The sequence below is a fragment of the Bemisia tabaci genome, chromosome 5, assembly GCF_918797505.1.
Source record: "Bemisia tabaci chromosome 5, PGI_BMITA_v3".
NCBI lineage: Eukaryota > Metazoa > Arthropoda > Insecta > Hemiptera > Aleyrodidae > Bemisia > Bemisia tabaci.
The window spans coordinates 7,568,229-7,593,496 of NC_092797.1; the positions used below are offsets into that span (position 1 = coordinate 7,568,229).

The 25,268-nt window shown below is 39.8% G+C and overlaps 1 protein-coding gene across 1 annotated transcript in view; it reads left to right on the forward strand.

Moving 5' to 3' along the window:
- The window catches only part of LOC109034892 (uncharacterized), a 455,198-nt gene that overhangs the window by 367,523 nt on the left and 62,407 nt on the right, over positions 1-25,268 (forward strand). The window contains exon 5 of the mRNA XM_019048289.2: positions 2,717-2,754. The gene's annotated coding sequence lies outside the window, so the exon portion shown is untranslated. The remainder of the gene's footprint in view (positions 1-2,716; positions 2,755-25,268) is intronic.

Sequence of the window (25,268 nt, forward strand, 5' to 3'; positions counted from 1 at the left end):
TTAGTTTTCAGCACCGTTAAATAATAAAGACAATTCAGTAAAAGCTTTAACAAATTCCATGCATTTGCTTTAATTATAGTTGATGGGACGTTAACGGAGATTCTGAGACATCGCAACCGAGAAATGTCCTTTTTGCACCCCAGCTCTGCAATTACATCGGTGATTTTCGTCGCGCGAATCGCGTTTCACGTGGATTTTTGGTAAATAAATGTGTCGTCTTCTTCCGGATAAAGTATCGCAAGCGCCATGCGACGCTTCAAAATTTCCGGGGCCATTTTATTTTTTTACAGGGAAATTGTTCATCGAAGCTGCCCGAAAATTTCACCGAATTTTTTTTGCGCTGCCGATAAAATTCAGTGAAATTCTCAAACAGATTCAACCAACAATCTCTCTATAAAAAAATAATATGGCGACGGAAACCTTGAAACGTCGCATGTCGCTTATGATATTTAGGCCGAAAGGTGACAATGTATCAGAATGCTCGAATTGGACGCATTTCTGCCAAACTGACTTACGTACCTACATATGAGCATTAAGGCATGGGCCCTGAAACCCATAAGACCGACGTATTTTCATGTATAAATAATAGAGCTCATGTCATAATGCACATAGTTCCGTTTGGCAGAAATACGTCCAATTCGCACCTTAGGCGAATTTTCGCGAACGAATATCTTAGGTTTTCGTATCATATTCGACGGTTGTGCATTTATTTTCATGATATTCGATCAGTTCGGGGGCCTGTTGGTGAGTTCCAACAATTGGAAAAATAGAATTCCGCTCCGGAGCAGAATTCGAAAACGAACTGATGCAATCGGTGGCAGAATTTCATCAAAAAACCTCTTCAAAGAAATGTAAAATGTATGAAAAATGTAATATTTCTGTAAAGAGGGCAAAATAGAAGTAATAATAATAAAAGAACACGTTAACTCTTAAATAGCATTCAATTTATTTCTTAAACATCCAAATTTCATTTCATAATAGAATAGATAGCAACGTAACCTTAAAAGCACATCTAGCGCCAAAATATGACAAATCATATTGCATATTTTATCATTTTATTTCGAAAATCATTTGAAAATCCATTCCCAGTTCGCTGATTGGCTCTTACAATCACCGAACACCGCCATCGGTCAACTGTCACCAATTCGTTTTTCGTATGACATTCGTTCGCGAAAATTTGCCTCTTGTCTATTGGTCCATCGGAATACTTCCGCATTTTTAACATACATGGAATTCAACCGAGCGCGGGCAGGCAGGCACATGCCGGCGCGGCGCGAGCACAAGAGAAACGTAATCTTGGTACGAAATCAAATCGTGTCACTCATTGTTAACAATGCGCCGGGAGCGTCACACACGGCGACACGCCGATAAAAATATTATTAAAACGAGAATGAAAATGCGGGCGGGGTGGAAATATGCATTATCGAGTAGTAATCCGCGACGGATTGCGGACGGATGGGTTTGATTCATCGTCGGGGGCCATTGTCGGGGCGCTCCGGATTTTAAGGTCGTTGTTTCCGGCGGCATCGATGCAGGGGCAAGGGAAATATTTCCCGCAAACAATCAGAAAATGGTTCTATTCACCGGCCGGGCCGCGATGCATCGCTCACTTGGAGTGACTTCGCCTTGCACCGCCCCTCGACCGATCGTGTCGGGGATTGAGGGCGCCGTACAATTGAACGTATTTGTGCCAGAAGGAACTAAGTCTTACGCAAACCCTATGCACATAGTTCCTTTTAGCATCCGATTGATTTGAACGCTTCTCGGTGTCGATTCTCCCAGTCCGTCAGCTGTTTCTTTATCCAAGGGTTGAGGTGATGAGTTCTCCAATGATTTTCATCGAGCAGTTCTTTGGATACGATAGGAATTTGGGAATCATCATATCCTGAGGGTAAAAACACGAGGAATTCGTTTCTGATTGGCTCCGGTATTTGGACCGCGTTTAACAGAAAGGAACCAGGCCCCATCAGCTATTGCCAATTTTAACTGGGCAATTTAATTTTTTGCGAGAAAACGTTTGTGCGGATCCCTTTGAAAGTGTTAAGGAATTTGCTTCGTACTATGGAGAAAATTCACTGAAATTTGCACGAAAATCTGCACATCTTTTTTCATGTAAAAAATTAAAGTAGCCAATTAAATTTGGCAATAGCTGATGTGGCTTGGTTCCTTTCTGTTTAACACGGTCCATTTTAGGCCTCCTTAGTGCTGCCATGATTGCGAAGAGAGCAGTGAGTGCCAAAATGAAGTTTGGAGAAAACGGGCTCAGAGGCTTCTGACTGGAAAGTTTTATTGAAAGAAGCCTCCATTCTACATTCATCATTGTCACTAATCATCCGAAAGGCTCTTAGAAATCATTTGAATAATTAAAATTGACCGATTTTATTTCAATTACATAGAAAGGGGATTATTCATTTTCATGTTAGGCTAGTGTAAGTCAAGACAGCCGTAAGTGTCTTCTTCTGCATGCTTTCGTGGTTGCATTTTGAACACACAAAAAACACATTTTCAAGTTAGAAATTGGCAGATGAGGGCGGCACCTTACTTGGAAGCGCTGTTTTCATTGGCTCTCTGGAGGAATAACGTCACTTACTGCTGTCTTCCCTGAAACTACGTCATGTTTTGCTTCTTCGCGGCTTCCTCATATGTCTCGTTTTTATACAAATAAGAAACAGAATCTGATATGGAGATCCTAATACATGTTAATTTTTGTTCGCAGGGATCACAGTTTCCACTTGCAGACAGCGTGTTCTAAAGGTAAGTCACCTCAAAGATCACAAAATTGATACGTAAAGTTGGAATTTTCATCTGAAAAACATCGGGGTGTAGCTGATGGAGAAAAATGGAACCAATTGTTCTCCAAATCACGTAAGCACCAATCTCTATTTTCGTGGTAGAAGGGTTGTTTCTCTGGTATAATCAATCATGTCTGATTTCAAAATAGCCTCATAAAATAATATACATTTTTTGGAATTTGTATTTTGTCAACAAAGCTAGCAAAACGGTTTTTCTTGTTTTTCTCGCATTCACAACTTTGGCGCTTACGTGGTTTGGAAAATAATCGGTTCAATTTTTCTGTTCGTAAGTTTCTCGTCGGATTTCTCTTTCACGTAGAACAATTTATTCGCAAGTGAAAATTCGTTCATGGTTCAGGGACCTATTTAACTTAGCCCGGGCATGTAATGGTTAAGTCGCATCAGGGTTGCCACAGTCAGGGAATACCGAGAAAACCGGGAAATGTCAGGGAATTTTACAAAGTCAGGGAAAATCGGGAAACGTCAGGAAAAATAAAAAAAATGTCACGGAAAATTGTTGGGTCACCTTTACTTGCTGTCTGGAATTGGTTTAACTGTTTCGAACAACATTTTTTGTCTGAAATGTATTCCTAATAATGTCTTATTAACAGGATGTCTACAAATCCGGCATTTCCGGAAAGTCCGGAAATAGTACTGATTTTTCAAGGGCGGCCCGGAAGTACTGAAAAAGTGCGGAAATTCTGCAGAAAGGTCCGGAACTTTTTTAATTATTTGTCATTTATGGCGCAATTTCAAATTTTTGAAATTTTTCGAATTTCGTCAAATAGAGGCACTGAAAAAGTACGGAATTTCTTGAGAATGTACTGAAAAAGTGCTGTAAACGTACTTATTTTTGACGAGCCTGTTTTAGTAGACACCCTGTATTAACCATTTGCCATACCTTCAACCGTCAGGGAATTTCACCCAAATGCGTCCGGGACATCAGGGAAATGCCAGGGAATTTCATTCTCTACACTGGAAAAAAAACACATTGGATCTAGAGTCCAGACTCTTGAAAACATTGACAAGAAAAAGGACTCTTGATTCAATCAGATTTAAGCATAAATCAAAAGGAAATCCGCTCAAATTAAGAGGCTTGGTTCTTGATTTAAGCTTAAATCCGATTGAATCAAGAGTATTTTTTCTTGTCGATGTTTTTAATAGTCTAGACTCTAGATCCAATGTGTTTTTTTCCAGTGTAAATTCGCATGATCGCGACAAATACGCCTCCTCTGCGTCAGGTGTTTTCCCGACGACGTGACAACGGGGCGTGGGAGTTGATAACAAGACGATGCGATGAAATATGAGCGCGGAGAGCTCGTTTTCGGGGCCGAAGGAGGTATCAAAAAAAGGTCCCTGGGGCCGAGTTAACAAATAAAGGGTCCGCGCTGGCGCCTCGTATGCAAATGAATCGCCGCTCTGTTTTGATCTGTGGCCCGCGGAGTGCGGCTCCCAGTGGCGAGTGCCAGCGCGAGTGCATTCGCGCGAATCCGCATGTTAATCGCGAATCCTCTCCTTCCTCACCTCTCCCCCCCACCCCCTCGCCATCGCCCTTTCCCTTCTTGAGGAGGTCGTGACGTGCGACTCAAGACGCCCTAACAAGCGTCGTCGTTTGGGATGAGGAAAGGGGCTGTTGCTCTCACAGTATTGTTTGCTTGACCCGGATTTTGGACCGTCCTGGTCAACTTTGATCAATTTTAGAACAATTTGGAGGATTTTTATAAAATTTGCGCCCATATCTCCCGGCCGCTAACCATTTGATCGGAAATTGATGGGAATTTGAGCGTGTAACCAGCACATGAAGGGAAAACGCCGTATGAACATTCAAGAGTTGCCAAATTTCCTCCGATGAAATTTTTATTTTTAAGGAAAGGTATGAGTATTTCTCCTTGAAATTTTCTGGAACTTTAGTTGAAATTGCGAACAAAATTATCTGAAAAATTGGAGGAAAAATATGTACAATTTTTCCCCAAAGTTTATGATTTACCAAAGGAAATTTGGCAACGCCTGAAGGTCCATGCGGCGTTTTTCCTTAGTACGGCAGTGTGACAAGCGTCATTTGGGATGAGTGAGGGGACTGTTGCTCCTACTGCATTGGATATTTGACTCGTTTTTTCGACAGTTTTGGTCAATTGAGATCAATTTTAGAAACATTTTGGAGACTATATGAAAATTTGCCCTCCCGGCAACTCGCCACTTCTTCACCTTTTTCTCTCTTCAAAACGCGATAAGGGACTGAACACCGATGTGGAGGTGGGTGCGGGCGCTGATGACGCAGATAACCGTGGCAAGGCGCGAGTAATCGATTATCGATATTTCCCCATTTGAAACTGTGCTAAAGAATCGATTATTAAGGTGTTCGGTGCGGACACCCTGTATATCGATCTTTTTCCACATATTTAAATGACAAATCAATCGATATATCGCAAATCACGCCACGCCACTGCCAGATAATCCAAAACTCTTGAATTTATCGAATTTATAACCTCCCTTCTCCTTCCTCCTAAAAATTTAGTCATCAGTTCTGAAGTTCATACTTTTCATGTTTCAGCCTGGTCTCTGTTATTTTAGCTTTAAAAAAAGAAATTGCATTATTTTAGCAGCATTTTAGCACTTTGATGCATTTTCATAAATTGCTGTCTCATCGGTGCAAAAAGTATTTTTTTTAGATCAAACGAGATCATTTTGTGTTGTAATTCGATCCTCCACGAAAGTCACAATGACTTCAAATAAGGAGAAACAAAGAAAATTAAGAATAATATCTTTTTAGCCAACGTGCGTTAAAAATCTGCGTAAAGCTGGAAATCTCGATACAGAGGGAAAATGCTCATATGAGCACAATTTTCCCTCAAAGAGACACGCTGTTTTGGTGCAACACTAGTAACGAACAGCGTACCTTTTTGACGGAAAATTGTGCTCTTATGAGCTGCTTTTCCCCTCTGTATTGAGATTTTCAACTCTATGCTGATTTTTAACGCTCGTTAGCTACAAAATTCCAACTTTATGTCTTACGTCCCGTGCGTCTACCGCAATCAGCTTGAATAATATCTTCTTCACGAGGTGTATCTTTGGAGGATTTTCTCGCTAAACTGGTAATCCTTGTCGCCATCGCTTTTGTCAGATTCGACGTTTCGACATTCAGGAAGGTTTGAATGAGCCACTCTAGTTGGTCTCCGTCTTAATAAATGTCTTGCAGAATCTTCTCGGGTCCCCGTGGGCCAGTTGCACTGCCCGGTAAAACAAACTCAAACCACTACACAGAAGTTTCATCGGAAAAACAGCTCGGTGCTGCTCAAATTTCGCCCCGAAATACTTGTAATACCAAGGTGGCATTTTCGAGAACCACTCGAGATTCCATCGATCAATCGCTGGTAAATTTCCGGAACTCGAGGTCCGCAATGGACCTTTAAACAAGGTACGAAGTTATGCATTCTGATACATGTTCCCTAACCAAAATTTCACTTAAAACACGATTTGCACAACGAAAATGACTGGAACTAACTCCTAACCATGATATTTAATGTTTCTTGACGCGCGTGAATTCGAACTGCCCGCTCATGAAAACTCAATGGTCTACGTGAGTCAAACCGCTCACTAAACTTAACCATGGCAATCTCTGCTATATGAAAATCTGGAAGCCTCAAGCTTGACACTTTGACTCAACTATAGCAAATGGCTCACACTTTGAACGATAAAGGGTGGAAAAGGAACAATGCTCGATTGAGATACCTGCCAAAACTGTTGTGAGGCGCCATTTGACTCTGAATAGAGAATTGCATTTCTTGTGACTGGGAAATTCAATTTCAATTCCCGTAACCAGTGTGAAATAAAGACGTTAATATCTTTAGTTAGAAGTTGATTTCAGTAATTTTGATGCAGCAATCGTGTTCTACATGAAATTTTATTTAAGAAACATGCATAAGAATGTTTAAATTCAAGAATCATCTATATTGGTCTATTTAATCTATAATATCTAAAAATTACAGGAAATAACACACATATCGACGGTGTAAGTCGGCAATCACATAACCCGTTTGCGGTGTCTGGAAATCTCCGGCTCGATCTTCTTTTTTTAAAGGAGAACAAATTGACTTGATTCCTTGAAGTTTTTGCAGAATTTTCTTCGCACGGAGAAGAAAAATCACGGCAGTTTTAAAGAATTGCCGTTGAGTAGTTTTCCGTTTAAAAAATAAAGTATGACAGGAAGTCTGCGACGTCGCAAACCGAGTTATGTGATTGCCGACTTACACCGTCAATATATTCCCTAAAAAATAAATATTTTATCTGGTGGAGTTCTGATAACGTCTGAAGGTTCTTACGGCGTTTTCCCTTATCCGTGCAGTATGAGTAATGACGCAAAAATGCAACACAGGTCTCGAGCAGTTAAAGGCCGTTCCCGGAGATGAATCCCAGAATGAGAGTTTACAGGAAGACATATAAAAATAAAAATCCAAATGATATCTTTTGAAGTAAATTAAAGAGGATTGGAAAGGTTCATGTGTTGAATGATGAGGATCCGTGAATACTTGCATGAGTTCCTTTTCAGCTGAAAGAGGATGAAAATAATTTCAGTGATTCAGATTTCCAGATTATCCGTTCGCATTACGAAACACAAAATCCGATGCACCAATTCAATTTACTTGCATGCACGCGCAAAAATGAGATCTGGCTGGTAGGCGAGGGGTAAAAACTGTGCGGTATTGATACAGTCCGTACCCGAGAAAAGATTAAATTTAAAACTATTTGTATGCAGAGTAGAGAGGAGTAGATGGTCAATCACTACGTTCAGAGACAAGATATTTTAGCGATTCTGTTTCGGCAAATGAATGAACATGCTTGCCCACATGTATCCACAAAATATATTGAGCATGTACGCTTTATCTGGACAGAATTGAAGAGAGACCAGAGATTTAGTCATGACTTAAATTTTTTTACACTTATTGATAGTACTTCGAAGGCCACACCAAAAAAAACCGTGAGGTTGATATAACATTCTGAATGTTGAAAAAGTGTGCGAGAACAAATAAAATGCTGCATTACCCACCACATCATCTAGTGTTACATCCTCGCATTTCTAAAGTAACTGTTATAGTGGGTAATTCAATATTTTATAAGTTTTCGCACACTTTTTTTACATCTGGAATGTTAAAGCAACTTCACTTTTTTTCGGTGCAAGCTCGTAGCCGATCTCACTTAAAATGGTAAATACCTCAATTTTTTCAAAAAATTCCTTTTACACACTAATGCTTCGGACTATTGGATGGATATTTTAACTCTAGATTTGGCAGTGAAGTGTCACACGAAACTTAACTCTAGTGAAGTATCACACGAAAGTGAAGGCGTTTGCGACTAGTGACAACAGTTTGTCTTGCTCACAACAACGCGTATTGTGTAAACTTTGTGTATTCTTTGAAGACTTTAGTCATATTCTTCCAAAGATAATATATGTTTGCAAATTATATCGACCAGGTTCCATTAAGGTTTTTTTTTCGATTGAATCTGAGCCTATACTTTATGAATGTTCAACAAGCGATTGGAAGATCCTACAAGTTCGTACCAGATGCGCAATGAGCTTTGATACAAATATCTTAACCCCGGTGTGGGCGGTAAAGTATCACACGAGGCTGTAGGCGTTTTCGACCGGTGACAAAAGTTTGTCATCGTCACAAAGCGGTAGGCGTAAAATTATTAAACTAAGACGCATCTTTGAAGACTTAAGTCAGACTTGCACAAGATACATGCTTGCAAATGAAACCGACAATTTCCACCAAGGTTTTTTCTTCCGATCGAATGCGAAACAATACTTCATGAATGTTAAGTTAGCGACTGAAACATCCTATGAGTAGTTACTAAAATGCAGAATAATTTTGATACTAATATTTTAATTCAGGTGTGGGTGTGGGTTGCACACCAGATGCACAATGAGCTTTAATACAAATATTTTAACTCCAGTGTGGGTGGTAAAGTATCACACGAGATTGAAGGCGTTTTTGACTGGTGACAAGAGTTCGTCGTCACTTACATCAGCACGTTAGACCATTAGGCGTAAAAGGATTAATTAAAGACGCATAATTGAAGACTTAAGTCAGAATCTCACAAGACAAGACATATTTGCAAATGAAACCGACAATTTCCACCAAGATTTTTTCTTCCGATTGAATGCGAAACAATACTTAATGAATGTTAAGTTAGTGACTGAAACATCCTATGAGCAGTACTAAAATGCAGAATAATTTTGATACAAATATTTTAACTCCGGTGTGGGTGACGGAGTATCACACCTCGACTTCCTGTTTGTTCCAGTATATTTGGTCAACTCTCAGAATTCTTTGGATTTTAATCCTTGATTGTAAACGATCGTCATAGTATTTGGCGCAAATTCGTACTCGAACCCACTCGCTGGCAACGTAGAAGCTCACAAAACGTCGCTCTTTCGTCGTAAGGGCGTATCTTCATCTTCACACGAGCCCCAGAAAGCCTAAAGTAACACGGGAAACAGGGGTCACGTGGAAATTGAGTTACGCCCTTGCGTCAGATGAGAGACGATAAATCAGACGGCTCCCGATTACTTGAGCAGAGCCCATTGAATGGTTATTGATTGCAAAAATATGTGTGATTAGAGGGTCGATCAAGTTATTTATTGCGGGATACACGCGTATTTAGCCCGACAATAAAAGCGCAGGCCCCATCGCGGCGTTTATTAATTCCCATTTCAACAGCTCGCTCGGCGCTGTGCCTTTAGAAACGAGCTACGCGTAACGGATAGAAAACCGTGGCTTTATGTACTCGCCGTCTATGTTGCCAGCCAGACGCCATCGATTTCCGTCCGCGCTAGCTGAGCTCTCGTGTTCAGCTCGGGTTCCTTCGTCAAAATGAGCGGATTAACCCTTAGTTGCCTCAGACTTTTTTATACGGCAAGTCCTAAATTGGATCAAATTGACCCGTATTTAAATATACATTGATTTTGATAGTTTTTTAAAATATTGCGTATGTTATTTCTATGTTTTTAAGGGTACAAAATACTTTTTTTTTGAGTTTCCGCCTTTTTGGTAACATACTAGCGCTTTCTCACCCCCCTCCCTCATATGCCGCATGTAACCCCCACAGAGGCAACCCGGCTTGGGATTTCAGATAGTTTTCAACAACAAAACAAAACAACAAACAAATATCCTGACACAACACAACTCTCTCAACTATACCAACTTTTAAACGTGCGCCCTTTAGAGTACTTAAGAGACCTCTAAACATGTTTTGGTTTTTTTTTTTTTTTTTTTTTTTTTTTTTTTCAAAATTATTGTATTATTGATTTAGGTACATAATATCATATTTTAAGCGTACTTAACTCTATTTTCTCTCAAATTTCAAAAATGAGAGACACCGCTACGACGGTAATGGCGCAGAGACATAAAGTATTCTTGACAAATGCATGTCTAACGCAATGCTCCGCTCCATGCTGCCAATGCGGTGTCTGTCAGATTCGGAAGAAAAGTTCAAAAAAGAAGGCCCTATTACGTCCTCCCTATCTTCAGCTGTGTTGCTCACGTACTCCTTCACGGACCATTACAAATAAGCCAACAATAACAAACACAATATGGAAATAGAGCACAGGAAATGACGCGCGTAGATGACGGCGCAGAGATACAACTATTCGTGCTTGATGGATGCCCGTGTTGCGTTCGAAAAATTGCAGGCGCTATGGCGTGAACTTGGCACGCTCCGCTCTATGCTGTCAATGAGGTGTCGCTTGAATTCGAGATAAAAATTAGAAAACTAACGTCTCTTCTATCTTCGGCTGTCGACTCTCGATATTTTTTTTTCAATTTGATAACTGATTCTTTTTTATTATGTATTTATAGACCTACACCTAATGTTAATATAGTCAGAGTAATTAATAATAAACCATACTTTCTTCATAATTTCTTGCGGGGCAGATTTCCTTCAAAAAACAAACCCAACAGAGGAAAACGATCAAATCCATCTATATTGTCTCCCCTGTAAAAAGACGGTATCTTTTTTAAGATATGACCTCGAGCACGACCGAGGGGACCGACGGTCACTAGAGCGGTTAGAGAGCCATGGATGAGCCGATTGGAGAAGCAGGGCAGGAAAAGCGAAGGAGGAGGAGGGTTGAGAAGAAGGTTTACGGAGAAAGAAGAACATACAACTACAAGTTTGTGCCCGGAACAGAGCCGAGAGTGATTTTTCGACGGGAGCTCATCGAGAGGTTCCTCTTATATTGATTTGTGACCCCTCTTGATGGCGACATTTTTACAGCAATTACTTCCGTCCAAACCGCCGCACAGTGGAACAAGCATCGGAGACGTCGGATATATGTGGAAACAGAGCCAGTATACAGGGTGATCCATAAGTCTCGCACCATCCCTATTACTCCTGTTCTTGCCCCTTATCAGGGTGGTCCCTTTGAATTTTTAGGGGTTTTCAGAAGTCGTTTCCTTTGACCTAGGGGCACTCACAAAATGTCAAGTCTTTATCTAAATTTTATCAAAAGTTACAGAGTTGATGTCGGGTGCTGGTGACGTTGAACTTTTGGATCACCTTGTATTTTAAAAATCTCGCACCGACAATCTTAGCAATAGGGTCGAGTGTGACAGACGTTGAGCTCAGAGGTCAACACTTCTTTTCGCCCGATGATTACTGATGAGCAATTTGTGGTGCATGAAATTCGTCAAAAGACGACTAATAAAAGTCGGGGTGAGCACTTTTTTAGGTGAGTTTTTTTTCCGCAAATTTGGTTAGGATTGTTAAACCAATTGCTCAACTCTTTGATCATCCATCATCGGTAAGCGAATTTGTGCGTTGACTTCCGAGAGGAACTTTTACACTATAAAGAAGAAGGTAGAGCTACGGGGTCTCTAAAATATACTGCCTCTGTGTGAAATCTTTAAATGCGTATACCTTCGTGAATACAAAACGCAAATGCGATTTTATCGGCTTTTTTGTATAAAGTCCGAAAAGAAACACCCTTAAAAGCGTCACCATTTTGACGTAAGGGCGTAACTCAATTTCAACGTGAGCCTTGTTTTACATGTAAATCCACGCTCTGGAGCTCATGAGGAAATCGAGAGACGTTTTTACGTCAGAGGAGCGAAAAAAGGTACATAGTTGTTTGCAGTCATTTTCGTTGTGCAAATCGTGTTCTACGTAAAATTCTGGTGAAGAAACTCGTATCAGATTGCTTAAATTCGTACCTTGTCTAATGGTCCACCGGTGGAAATTTAATCTTTACTCCAGTTTGTCACACTGCATGCAGAGGCGTAAAATACAAGAGCCAATCAGAAATGGATTGAGTATGTCTTAACTATCAGTATAAAGGACTCTAAAAACTCTAAAGTATAAAGTATACCATGGCACTAAAAGTATAACTCGAAAGTGTAACGGTACTCTAAAAATAGAGCTCCACTGTGCGCCGTTGACCGCTAGCCGCTGTGTCGAGTTTATCGGGATAGAATGACTCCAGGAGAAGGGACGTTTATCTCGATGGCTCCCCGCACACTCGAAACCGCGCAAGTCCAATTGGGCACCCCTTGGACTTGGGTGGTTTTAGAGAGTCCCCCTCGTTACGTGCATCTCGCCTCCGGTGTTTTTTTTCCGTCGCTCGCCTCGTCTGGGAGGGTGGGTGGGCGGGGGAGCAATTTACACGCCTTAGTAAGACATCGCTCCCGAGACTCTGGAGATCATACAACATCGTCATGGCTCGTGTTCTAAGTCTTACTGCTTACAGCATATCAGCGGTCGAATTTCAAAACCTTGTATCTTCATCGCGGTGTTTTATAATCGCTGATGTATTTAATTTGCCCCTCACTGGAAAAAAAACACATGGGATCTAGAGTCCAGACTCTTGAAAACATATTGACAAGAAAAAGACTCTTGATTCAATCAGATTCAAGCTTAAATCAAAAGGAAATCCGCTCAAATTAAGAGGCTTGGTTCTTGATTTAAGCTTAAATCTGATTGAATCAAGAGTATTTTTTCTTGTCGATGTTTTCAAGAGTCTGGACTCTAGATCCAATGTGTTTTTTTTTTTCCGGTGCTAGCTCAATATCCATAGCTTTCAACTGAGAGATTTTTCAGGTAAAAAAACTCCACTGAATTACAGGCTGGAATCCTACAAGAGTTTTCTCTTTTATTTTTTTACATTCTTCCGTAAAATCGGTTTAAGTCGATCAATGTTTGATCATATACAGGGTTATCTATTCGATTTCTCGCCCGAAATTACCTAATAATCAATACCCATGACGGCACAGAATTTCTCACGACAAAATTGGGAAAAAATGGGCCCAAAACATCCTTAAAATCCCCAAAAAGGCCCATTTTTCGGTCAATGAAGCTTTGGACCGATTCGGGACCCTGCTCAATCGATTCCTGGTCCAAAAATACGTAGATTTCATCATACATGTACCATTTTGCATATGCACAACCCATCGGAATTGAATCATTGATCGTTTTTGAAGGCCATTTTAGCGCCAAAAACACAAAAATCGATTTTATTTTCGAAGAGCTCGACACAATATTTTCATTTTAGGCTTAAATGACTGTGTATGCATCCTACTTCAAGATCCCGAAGGAATTTTGAGTGGGCAACACTATTTTATTTACCTCCCTCTGAAACGAACCGTGCCAGGATTAAAATCCGCGTTCAACGAAGGTGAAGTTATTTAATCGAGGGTCTGAAACTTGATCAACGGGGCATTTGCATGGAGGATGTTACTCTCTGATGTTGGAGAATATTCAATATCGAAAGGGTACGCGGGAGGGAGTGCTGCTCCTGGAAAGGACGATAAATTAAAAGGTCAAAAGCCGGAGCGTGAAAAACGAAAATGAAGCGAGCGCGACAAAAGCAGCGTGGTAGAAGTTTGATATACTCAGGTGATTTAACTGATACTTGAGATTCGACAGCTTGAATGAGCTATTTGGAGCTTTGAAACGATAAAAAAAACTGGAGGGCGATCGCATTTTAATTTATCACGTCATATTTTCATTTTTCTCGTTTTCAGAGAATGATTTCCCCGGGTGGAGTTACTTTCCATCTGGTGGCGCGATGGTGAGGGGAGGGGGAACGGAAAAAGTCCAAAGAATAAAAATTTAAACGTTACCTTTGAATTAGTTCATTACTCATTTGAGTGCCTATCCGAGTTATTGGTCATAGGCGGCGCTGTCAGATTTCATCCTAATATCCTTTCTCATCACTGAAAATAATAATATGCTGTTTCAGCACCTAGGATGTCAAAAATTTGTCTGGTGATCCCGAGATGCTGCCTCTACTGCCTCCGCAGTTAACTTTACATCCTGTGAATGCAAAGTCAGCTGCGTGGACAATCAAGGCAGCATCTTGGGATCACCAGACACATTTTTGACCTAGGTGCTGAAACAGGATACCATTTTTTTTCAGTGGAGTAAATTTCAAGCTAGAGCAGGGGGAAAAGGGGTGGCTTTAGAATTTGCAATCACGCATGCAAGATATTGTAACAGCAACCACCCTCTCCCCTATTTTAAATTATTTGTAGACATATTTTGATCCTCTACCATAATGCGAAGAGTCCCTGAAAAATTTTCCTCAAAACTGAACGGAACGTTTGATTTTTATTTTTCTCAATGTTAAAGGCTCCTCGATATTCAGGGGTGTCCTAGAAATTTTTGGTGGAGGTGTCATAAAACTTATCGATTGTGGGATGCCCAAAGCCAAAAAATCATGAAACTTACGAAAAATAACTGGTTTTTTTGAGAGGGGGACTTTTCTGGTCAAAAAAAGGACCTAGAGCACACCCTCTTTACAAGGTACAACCCACCCCGGCTACGTCAGTGATTGCATGAAGAATTTTACATGAGCCTTTGTGTTTTGAAATCCGCGGTTGATAAAAAAAATACGTATTCAGCTGTGAGCATTCAATTACGTTCATCTGCGGCACGAGACACTAGAAACGGATCACCGTTTTTTACCATCATTTCGACGTATTCATGAAATACCTGATCAGAACGCCCTGAAGTCTACCTGAATTAAGAATTGAAAAGATAACAAGGAGAAGGAAAAATAAACACGTACATTATTTTAGAACTGGTAACTTTATTAGATAGGGATGCGTTCTGAATTGAGAGAGTATGAGCCGAAAAAACTAGATCAATTTGCGAAAACTTCTTGAGACTCAATTAAATGAATGGAAAAGATGATCGTTTCATTGAAATTTTTTGACTATTTTTCTCCATTTAAAAATGAAACGGAAACAAAAGTTGAGCTTTTAGCCCTCTTCCACATTGTTTTTTTTATTAAAGCATGGCCTGAGTCGTAATCATTGCATATATTTGTAAAATCTGCTAATAACTCAACTTTTGTTTTCATATTATGAGTAGCCGAAAACCGAAAAATCTTTGTAATAATAAGTAAAGCTCTCAATTCTTGGTGAGGCAATTTGTATCACCTAAAATCGATATTTTCAATTGATTTATTAAGAGGAACCTTATTTCCTGCTCGCAAAATCGCCAATGCTAGTGAGGCAAAGTCGATGGAGCTCCGAAATATAAGGAATGAATGGTGAAGCCGAAAGTATCCACTGAATGAGAACAACCACTGACAACTACTAATGATCAAGGTACAGACTTCTGCAAGAAACACCCTGATGAGAAATATTCTTGGCGCCAAATTATAGAATCGCGGAGCTTAAACCTACTTGAGCGAGCACGAATTTTCGCAGTCTGACAACTTTCTCTGTCATCCCTCCGAATGAGTCTTGTTCCAGTTTTGCTTTGTTTCAAACTGTCCCTGACCGTCGGCATCGCTTGTTTTGACTGCAGTGGCGTGGCGTGCTTTGCGATACATCGATTGTCATGTCATTTAAATCTATGGAAAAGGATCGATAAACAGGGTGTTCGCAGCAAACACCTTAATAATCGATTCTTTACCATAACTTTAAATGGCAGGGATCGATATATCGCAATTCACGCCACGCCACTGTTTGACTGTCTAGTCTCGGGGCCGTGTCTAACTAGGATGTACCGACTTTTAGATTGGTTCGTTTCAAAAGTTTTGTATCATTTCTTATAGGGGAAAAAATTATTAGAGAGATAGAGAGAGAAAGGGCAAGAGCGAGATGGGGAGAAGCGAGGAGGATTAAGAAAAGAAATCAATAAATTATAAAAAAGCTTTAAAAAAACACTAGGAATCCTTATAAGCTATTGATTATCAATGCCCTCGTAATTTCCTCGTGTACTTCTTGATTTCATTGATCTTTTTTCACCAAGCACGGTTCAAGGTCATAAATTTTGCACTTATTTTTATAGGCTTAATGGAAAGAGAGAAAAATAGAGGAAAGGGGAAGTAAGAAACGGAAAAAGAAAAATCAGTAAATCAATTTTTTTTTTTCATCATTTTGCATCTGATCATTGGTATTCCAGGTCATTTCATCGTGTCTCCCGTAATTTCAATTTATATTTTTTTATCAAACTTGGTAAAAGGTCATATGAATCATCTACAAAGGTTCGTAAAAGTTACCGATAACATTTGATAGAAGTTATCAGATATAAAATATACATATCCAGAAAAATCACTGAGAGATCTGCAAAAATGGCCAGAGAAATCGTCAATTTCACCAGTTTTCCTGTCTTTCTTCCGTAGTTGTTTTCTTTCTTAACCTGCGTTACATGTTCAGCTTGTTTGCTTTCAAAAATTGGTTAAATGAAGAACCTTTATGTCAATGAATAGCTAAAGAATAACGGATAAGCCCCTGATTTACAACTCTTTTTAAAGGTCAATTCTTATCTGGCATAGGAGAGTCTGAAAAAGAACGGGTGGTGTTGTGCCCGAACATAAAACGGTCGCTAAATGCGCTCACGCAAAAATAACTGCTCAACACCTAGAAAGGGCAGGCAGAAATATATGAGGACGAGCACCGAAAAAAAGATTATAAATACTTTATTATATTGACCTTCTTCTTCGACAACTTTCTTTGCACCGGCAGACTTTCTTAATGTCAAAAATCTGCGAATGACCTTTCATTACACCCGGTGCCCTGCTCAGAGGACTATATGGTCAAGCGTTACTCAGTTGCAACGTTCTAAATGACCATTTTTACAATGTGGTATCAGAAAGAAGTCAATAAGAAGGAAACTCCTAAAAATTCAATAGATTTTAACATGATAGACGTGGAATGGTGACAACAAATTATACACTGTTTCAACCCCAAATGATACTTTTTATCAATTATCTAAAAAGATGAATAATATACAGAGCTTTTGAAACGTTAGAAATAAGTTACCCTGGAACCTTCTCGGAGCTGAACACCACTCTTCCCTTTCTGTTGATTTCTCATGGAAAATATATGTAAATGGACTTATATATATCGATGGGTGAAGTAGGGAACTACGTATTTTTATGTGCAACGTTGCAGACTTCCTGTCATACTTTATTTGTTCCTCGGAAAACTAGTCAAGGTAATTCCTCGAAAGGTTGCTTGCTTTTTCTTCTGCGTAAGTAGAATATTATGTATGAATTTAAATAAAACAAAGTTGGTTTGAAAAATTTCGATAAAATACAATAGGAACGGAAATTTTGAAACACCTCGATGAAGATACGCGGTTTCGCACTTCAGCAATGGTTACAACTAAAATCTGCCGATAATCCTATCATGGCGAACTCTTGTCTTTTAGGCCTTTGTTTGGAAATTGTGTGAAATTTTTATTTTACACACAATTATTGATTTTTATGCTCGATTGGTTTGGCAGTGAGATGCTTTACGAGTATTTACTTGTTAAGGCCGAATGCATTTCGTACCTTCAAGCCGCATCTTCAGTGGAATATATTCTTTGCGTCGCGAATCGCTTACTTGTCAAGTTGTGACATACCTAAAATTAGTTTTGAAATCATAACTAAAAGCGTCTTTGCATCGTAATTACTTCGCACTCATTAAATCCCGTCATGATGCTATAGTTCCGGATCGGAGGTTATAAAAGATGGACCGCAAATTTAGGATCATCCTGTATCGCCCCTGATCGTATCAAACGATGCCTTGCTTCCGTTCATTTTAATTTATTTACAGAAGACCAAGCACAATTTTAAAGTAAAATTTTGTAGGTGCGTTCTTTATAAGCTACGAGAAATTCGCACAAATTTTCCAAAAAGGCATCGTCTTGTTCATTCCCACGGTAGATCCTACGCCAAGTAAGTTTACACGCACTTTCTACACTGCTCCAGAAGATTGTCTGACGTCACTTTTACATGTGAAGTAGATTCAAGAATCAAAATGGCGTATCTACTGTCGCGGTCTAAAAGTGCGTGAACTTATTTGGCGTGGACTCTAAAACAATGAAATATTAGAAGAAATTAGGCAACGTTAAACTCATGGCTGATTCTTGTAAATCCGTCCGAATAGTTGTCCATATCGATAGACACGCGTTGATATTATTCCTCTTGAAGCATCGCTCGCTCATGCATGCTCCAGATTCGAGGAGAGATCAGCAGTGAAAAGGCGCGGGGGCATTCGATTGAATGCAACCACTCGACCCCAAAAATATATCATTAAAATATTAAAGCCCCCGACATAAAGAACAGGTAAGAGCTGGCATTAAAGCATGTGATTTCTGGCTCAATGCAACCGGGGCGCCCGGCTTCGGTCGGTCTAAATAAGGCATAGTGAGGACAGAGGAGGGGGAGGAGGGGGGAGGAGAAGGAGGAAAATACGCATAAATTGAAGGAGAGTAATCAAAACTTTTCTTTCTCCGTCCACGGGAACGCAGGTCCTATGCGAATAGAAGGAGAGCGGAAAAGAATCAAGGTAAGGAAAAATGATGTGGAAAAGACTGGGGCGCTTTTAATGAGGTTTTTTTCAAAATGTTGACGCCAATGCATCATTAAATTTTCCTTATATTTATTTATGTACACTGCCTGCGACCATTTGTGAGTCGCGCATCTTTTTACGTCGCTCCGGCTTGAACCACCCGCCCCCCTTATTCCCCCTTCTTGCGAGGCTTTCGTCTCCCCGCCTCGGTTTGGTCCCGGGCATAATGAGACGTAAGTTCTTAGCGAAAATCAACAAATTGCTTCAGTCGCAGGCATCCCGGGACAACGGCGCATACGATTCTTGTCACGCGATCAAAATATGAAAGGAGACAACGCGCCTTAGAACGCACGAACTCGAGGGAGCGAAAGCGGCATTGGTAGAATGCATGAATGAAACTATTTGTGCTCAATGGATGTGCGTGTTGCTTTTCACAAAAAGAAGGGGCTCCAGTTATTCTCCGCATTAAAGGTTTGATGTGACTCTTTTACGGAACTGGAGCTCTCGTCAAGCTCTCTGACTCTCCAAATGTCCATTTTTGTCTAGTTTATTTTACATATTTAAGCAGGCCAATTTACACGATTTTTTCAGCTCTTGACCTCTATATGATCGTACGTATGCTAAAAGGATCCATGTGCATAGGCTTTAGGTGAGACATAGGTCCTTTTAGCATAAATACGTCCAGATAAGCTTGCTCTCATTAAATTTTTGAAATACAATCCAGGTTTTTTTAATATTCGTCCATTATATCGAGAAAATTCCCGTTTAAAAGAAATACATTTTCATTTTTCGTTCAGAAAATTATTACAATCTTGACAAACTTTCAAAGATGTGAGAACCTACTTTTTTACAAAAATTGCAAACATTTTTTTTTCGGTATTTTGTATTTTTTTTGTCGGCAAATCATCGATTCCCTCGCAAGGATATATTTCCACAGTTACGACACTAAATTTTACTCAAGGTTTTGAAAAATAGCCAGTTTTATAATGCTATGTTCATGGCTCCTGAATCCTTCCTTAATCATAGTGTAAACCATATAAGGCCTCCCAAGGAAAAGAACTGTTTAACCCTTGGATGCTCAAGCCGGGTTAAATGGCCCCGTGGCTCGCTAAAAACACGTGCCCCGCAGGAGCAAAGAAGCATTCCGAGTTCACGCCTCGCCCCGTAGCGCCTTCAATTTTGCAGATACAACACGGACATCCATCAAGTACGAATAGTTGTATCTCTGCGCCGTCATCAGTGCGCGTCCTCTCCTTAACTCTATCTCCACGTTGGGTTGGTTCCGTATGACGGATGAGGAGGGGGATAAGAAAGCCCAGTATGTTACCAACTGAGGACAACCCGAATTAGAACTTTTGCGTATAAAAAAAGTCCTAGGATCTAATGGTTATAGAGCGACTACGAATATTGGCCCAGATTTATTCGTTAAAGACTTGAGGTGTCTAGAACCAAAACTGGCAATCTCCATTGCCTTGTCTAGAAATTGTGCAATCGTTTTAACTTTCTGCGAGGAGCAACCAAAATCTTTGGCTATTTTTAAAATTTGACCAAATTTTCTCGCTTGATAACAGAAAATTCACAAAACAACATGAGCATGGAAGCTTTCTTGTTCTTTTATTATTAAAATTATATTGATCCTACAATTTTGAGACAGGGCTCGGGAGATTGACGTTTTTGGTTCTAGACGCCTCACTTCCTCTCCCCTTCCTCCTGCTATGATAATGATATCAAATCGAGCACCGAGGAAGAGGTACTTTGTTGGGCCAAGAAAGAACGTCGTATCAGTTCAGCAATGTTGGCTAATATTTTCTGATAAAACACACATTCTTAAAGAAACTTACGAATATTTTTCTTCGAATTTTTCAAGCGAATTTCATTCCCGATATAATGTGAATCATCTGAAAATTTCAAGGAAATATATTCATATATATTCTCAAAAATAAACTTTTTGTCCGGACTTTTTATCCTCTTCTATTTTTTCTGCTGTGATAACAGTATCAAATCGAGTACCGAACAAGAGCTACTTTGTTTTGCCAAGAAAAACCGGCGTATTAGAATATCGCTGTTGCCTCATTTCCTCTGATAAAATACCAATTTTTAGGGAATTATGCGAATATATTTCTTCAAATTTTTCAGCTAATTTTATTCCCGATATAATGTAAATCATCTGAAAATTTCAAGGAAATGTATTCATATGTTTTCTCAAAAACAAACTTTTTATCTGGGCTAAGTTGGCAAAATTTTAACGTTCGAACTGCGTTGTCCCCGAGCACGAAAGCACTCGGCTCAACTTTCCGGCGAAGTTCACTTGACGCAACTTTTTTCTACCTGCTCGTGGCTCACCCGAACAAGCTGGAGCCCGCGGTGAAAATTGTTAAGTGGAATCGAACACCGGCTATTTTTAATTAAAGGCAATGCGAATTTCCGCGCAACGCGAGCGGTCGTTCACCCTTTTGTCAATCCTTAATTATAATTCACCGCTTTCTTCCGCCCTCTGATTTCCCTCTGTTTCAATACTGTTTTGAAGTTCTTCCATAATTAAAACTATCTCTAAAAACACGCGTGAGTTTTCCGAGAAAACGATCCATGAAATGCAAAAATATTACCTTGCTGAAGTAGAAGCACCATGATTAGGGAGGCGTGAATGATCAATTATCAATATTTTCCCGTTTGAAGCTGTGGTAAAGAATCGATTATTAAGGTGTTCGAGCCGAATACCGGTGAACGAATACCGTGTTTATCGATCCTTTTCCAAAGGTTTAAACGGTAGACGATGTATCGCGAAGCACACCTCGCCACTGGGCACCATCTATTTGAAAATTAATTTAAGAGATGAATTGGACCATATTGTGCCATTGGGTTGTGCTCGTTTCAGAAACTAAGTACGGTTATCAGTTTCTGTATGCAGATACGTGATTTTATAGATGAACTAGAAACTAAAGTCCATTATGGCAAAATGTATAGTCCAATCACCCAACAGTTTCGGATATTGTGGCTGGTCTTTCTAGATGTATAAATTTACTTTCAAATTGGGCTACAATTTGCAAAATGGGACCAATATTTCTGACTCATTTTAAAAACCACATATCAACGGCCAAAGTATGAAACCACGTATCTCCGATTCGATGTTTCAAAATTTCCGCTACTATTTAATTTTTCCGAAGAGAATCCAGCCAAATTCATTGCTTGAAATTCATACATGAATATTCTGCCATCAGAAAAGTTAAATAAAGGAAGTTTCCAAAATATCACGTTGACTAGTTTTCCGAAGAAAAAAAAAATTGGTATGACAAGAAGTCCGCAATGTCCCATACAGAGATATGTGATCTCACACTTTGACCATCGATTTATGCCAGTTATTTCCCTTTGCAGAAAGGTGCTCTTTTGGATGAGTCAGAAATAGTTGTTCCCTATTCAAGAATACTGTCCAATTGTTCCAGTTTAGCCACAAGACACTTGTAATTTATAGAAAAAGGCAGAAATTATTTTTCCGATTCTCCAAAAAACAAGGTGGTTGATGTCTTCCAGAGACTGTTGACCTCTTAAATTCTACGAGAAATTTGATTACAATAGCATGCACTGATGTGGTGCTTAATTTTTACTCTTTCTACGCTGTTAAAAACCTTAGAGTGAATCTCGGTGCTGGAGTCTATATATCGCCCAAAAACCCCGAGTAATATGAATGCGGAGTGGAATTTCTTATCTTTAAGGAGTGACTTACACAATCACAGAGCGGAAGTCACTCTTCACGCGGAGTGCTATACGCTTTTATGGTGCTTATTTCACTTCGCATTCATATCACTCGGGGTTCTTGGGAGCTATAGCTCTAACACCGAGTCTCATACCTCGATTTTTAACAGTGTAACGGATTATAATATAAAACCACTGGAAAAAAACCAAGTAGTCCGTTTTGCATCCGATTTGAAATCAGTATTTTCAGGAACGGAGCAAACAAAGACATGGAGAGAAAAAACAGAGATTCTAAAAGTTTGGATGACCCAGGTGTAAGGGAGACGAGGAGAAGATTCCGTTAGGAAAGAGGAACCATGAGAGGAATAGAAAGTTGGGAGGCATAAAACGGGCGAACTTATCTGGGACGGGTGGCACTGAACGTATGTAATTCTTTCGTTCCAGCAATGGTTTCCGAGAAGTAATGTCGGACGTACTTCAGAAAGACCCGGGCGGAGATAAACAGATATAGATAGGTGCACAGGAAAAGATAGAGCGGGGCGGGCTGGGGGCAAAAGGGGGGCTAGGAAGGGGGGCTAAGGGGGACTTCTTGCTCGGTGCAGTTTCACTCGAGGAATTGAAGTAGGTTTTTTTCCCTCCTCCTCCTCACGGTGAACTTGTCAAATAAACTCCTCTCGGTGGGTATGCAATATCTGTGTCTTCCCCCGCGATGTTTATCAATTCATGGAATTAATACTTTAAAGTCGTCCCGCTTGCTAGCGGGGGCATTTGGAGAACTCAATTTTCCGGAATCACGCTCGGAGAAAATCGAAACGAGAGCTAATTTTTTACGCTCCACGTGCATTGTGCACCGCCGTTTCTTGAGCACTCTTATCTTTTTACCGTTCGCATTCCCCCCGGTTTTTTTATACTTTTTGCGTCTAGTCAAGTGACGCGGCCACGGAACTTTTATGCCCTCGCGGCTATGCTCCCGTCGCGCTAAGCAAGAACATCATATGAGCATTCAGGCGTTGCCAAAGTTCCTCTGATAAAAAAAAACGAATGGGTCTCCAAATAAGGTATGAATTAAAGCCCAATGACGTGTGTGTTTTGTCTGCAAAATTCCACAAAGAAAACGAATCCCGTCACACAAAAAGAAGTCTGAAAATCAACTCCTAAACAAGAGGTTTAATCTAATTCTTAGTCTATGGATAATTCAACAAATATTAACTATAGAGCTATAACCTATTATTTTTTGAAGAACACAATTATCACCCCCAAAAACTGTTGAACTAATTGTAATAAATAGAAATCTTGTGGTAGAAAAGAGATAATATAATTAAATCAACGGAATTAGTTTTATCGAAGTAGTTAAAACGTAAAACCTGATTCACTCGAGTTTTCCACACATTAAAATGAACCGAAAAAGAAATGGGAATATACCTCTTAAATCCATTCAACCTCTAACTGTTCCTCTGATAAAAAAACGAATGGACCTCTAAATAAGGTATGAATTAAAGCCCAATGCTATGTGTGGTTTGTCTGCAAAGTTTCACAAGGAAAAAGAATCTTGTCACACAAAAGGAAGTCTGAAAATCAACTCCTGAACAAGATAGAGGTGTTTTTCATGAACAATGATTACGTAGCAAAACTGCGAATGACGTAATTCGTGTAATCGAACATCCATTTGATGTATTTTTAAATGACTTGTTAATATCTCGTTTAGAAGTCGATCTCAAAACTTCCCCTTGTGTAAATTGTTTGATATGTGAGATTTTGAAGAGAAAATTTGTGACAATTTCAACTTTGTCTTCGTCTTCAACTTCAGGCCTTGCCCAGTGGCCCGTTTTTAGGGACATTCATGCTAGAGTACCTATACATATGGGGAGACTACATTTGTTGCTGATTTCGAGGTTAGGCCATCGAGTTTTTAGGGCCCAAAAAGCATCTGTGAAATCAAATTTCACAGAATTATTTATTATTACAACTGTTACGATCCGTCGTTTGTGAAGCACGTATTTGGCTTAATGTTTGCATTAATTTACTCATTTTTGCGGAAGGTCGCTTACTTACGTACATTCTCGGCCAACTTGGTTTGATGTTGGAATCTGAAGGTTGGCAGTGGCATTTTTCTAGTGTTTCTCGTGTTAAAAAGTTTGCCGTCCTTTGGGACTCTAAGAGCTTTGTATTCCGACATGTGCAACATGTGTCCGCACTCTCCCCATGTAGTGCTCTAATTCATAATTATTATTTTTTCGAGTTTTCAGTAGTAATTTGCTTGCAATTTGGACGTGTTTCTGCTAAATGGAAATGAGTGCTATGAGTGCTGATTTCAGTTCCTTATGAGGATTTTAGAATCTCGAATAACACGTTCTGTCAAACGGAGCTAAGCGTCATCAAAAACCTTTGTGAGCATAAAACGGAGTAAGCGCGTCATGCGGCTGCCCGCTGCACTCGCCACTTCAACCAACTCCCCCTTCTTCCCCCTATGGTGCTTAGTTCCGTTCAGCAGTAATAGTCCAAATAAGAATTGATCCTCATAAAGAATGGTTCAAAAATCACGATGAACGCATTGGCAAAGAGTGAAATACACTCCTAACGTCACAATCTGCGTAAGAAATATGCACTACAATGTTTCTCAACGTAAATTATTCATTTCTTTTTTATGTGCCTTCAATTGCGTCTGCAGCAATTGTTGTTCCGAATATGTTGTGCGTGCTGACTTCAACTCATTACATACATTACTCTCTGAAGGCGTTTTATGTGCCCAAGTAGCGCGTTCTATCGGAGAACGAACAAAGTAGGGATAGAGCGATTCATTCAATCTCTACTTCTGTTTTACTCCACCAGAATGCGCTACATGGGCACTTAAAACGCCTTCAAAGAGTAATGTATGTAATGAGTTGAAGTCAGCACGCACAACATACTCGGAACAACAATTGCTGCAGACGCAATTGAAGGCGCATGAAAAACAACTGAATGTTTTACGTTGAGAAACATTGTAGCGCATATGTCTTACGCA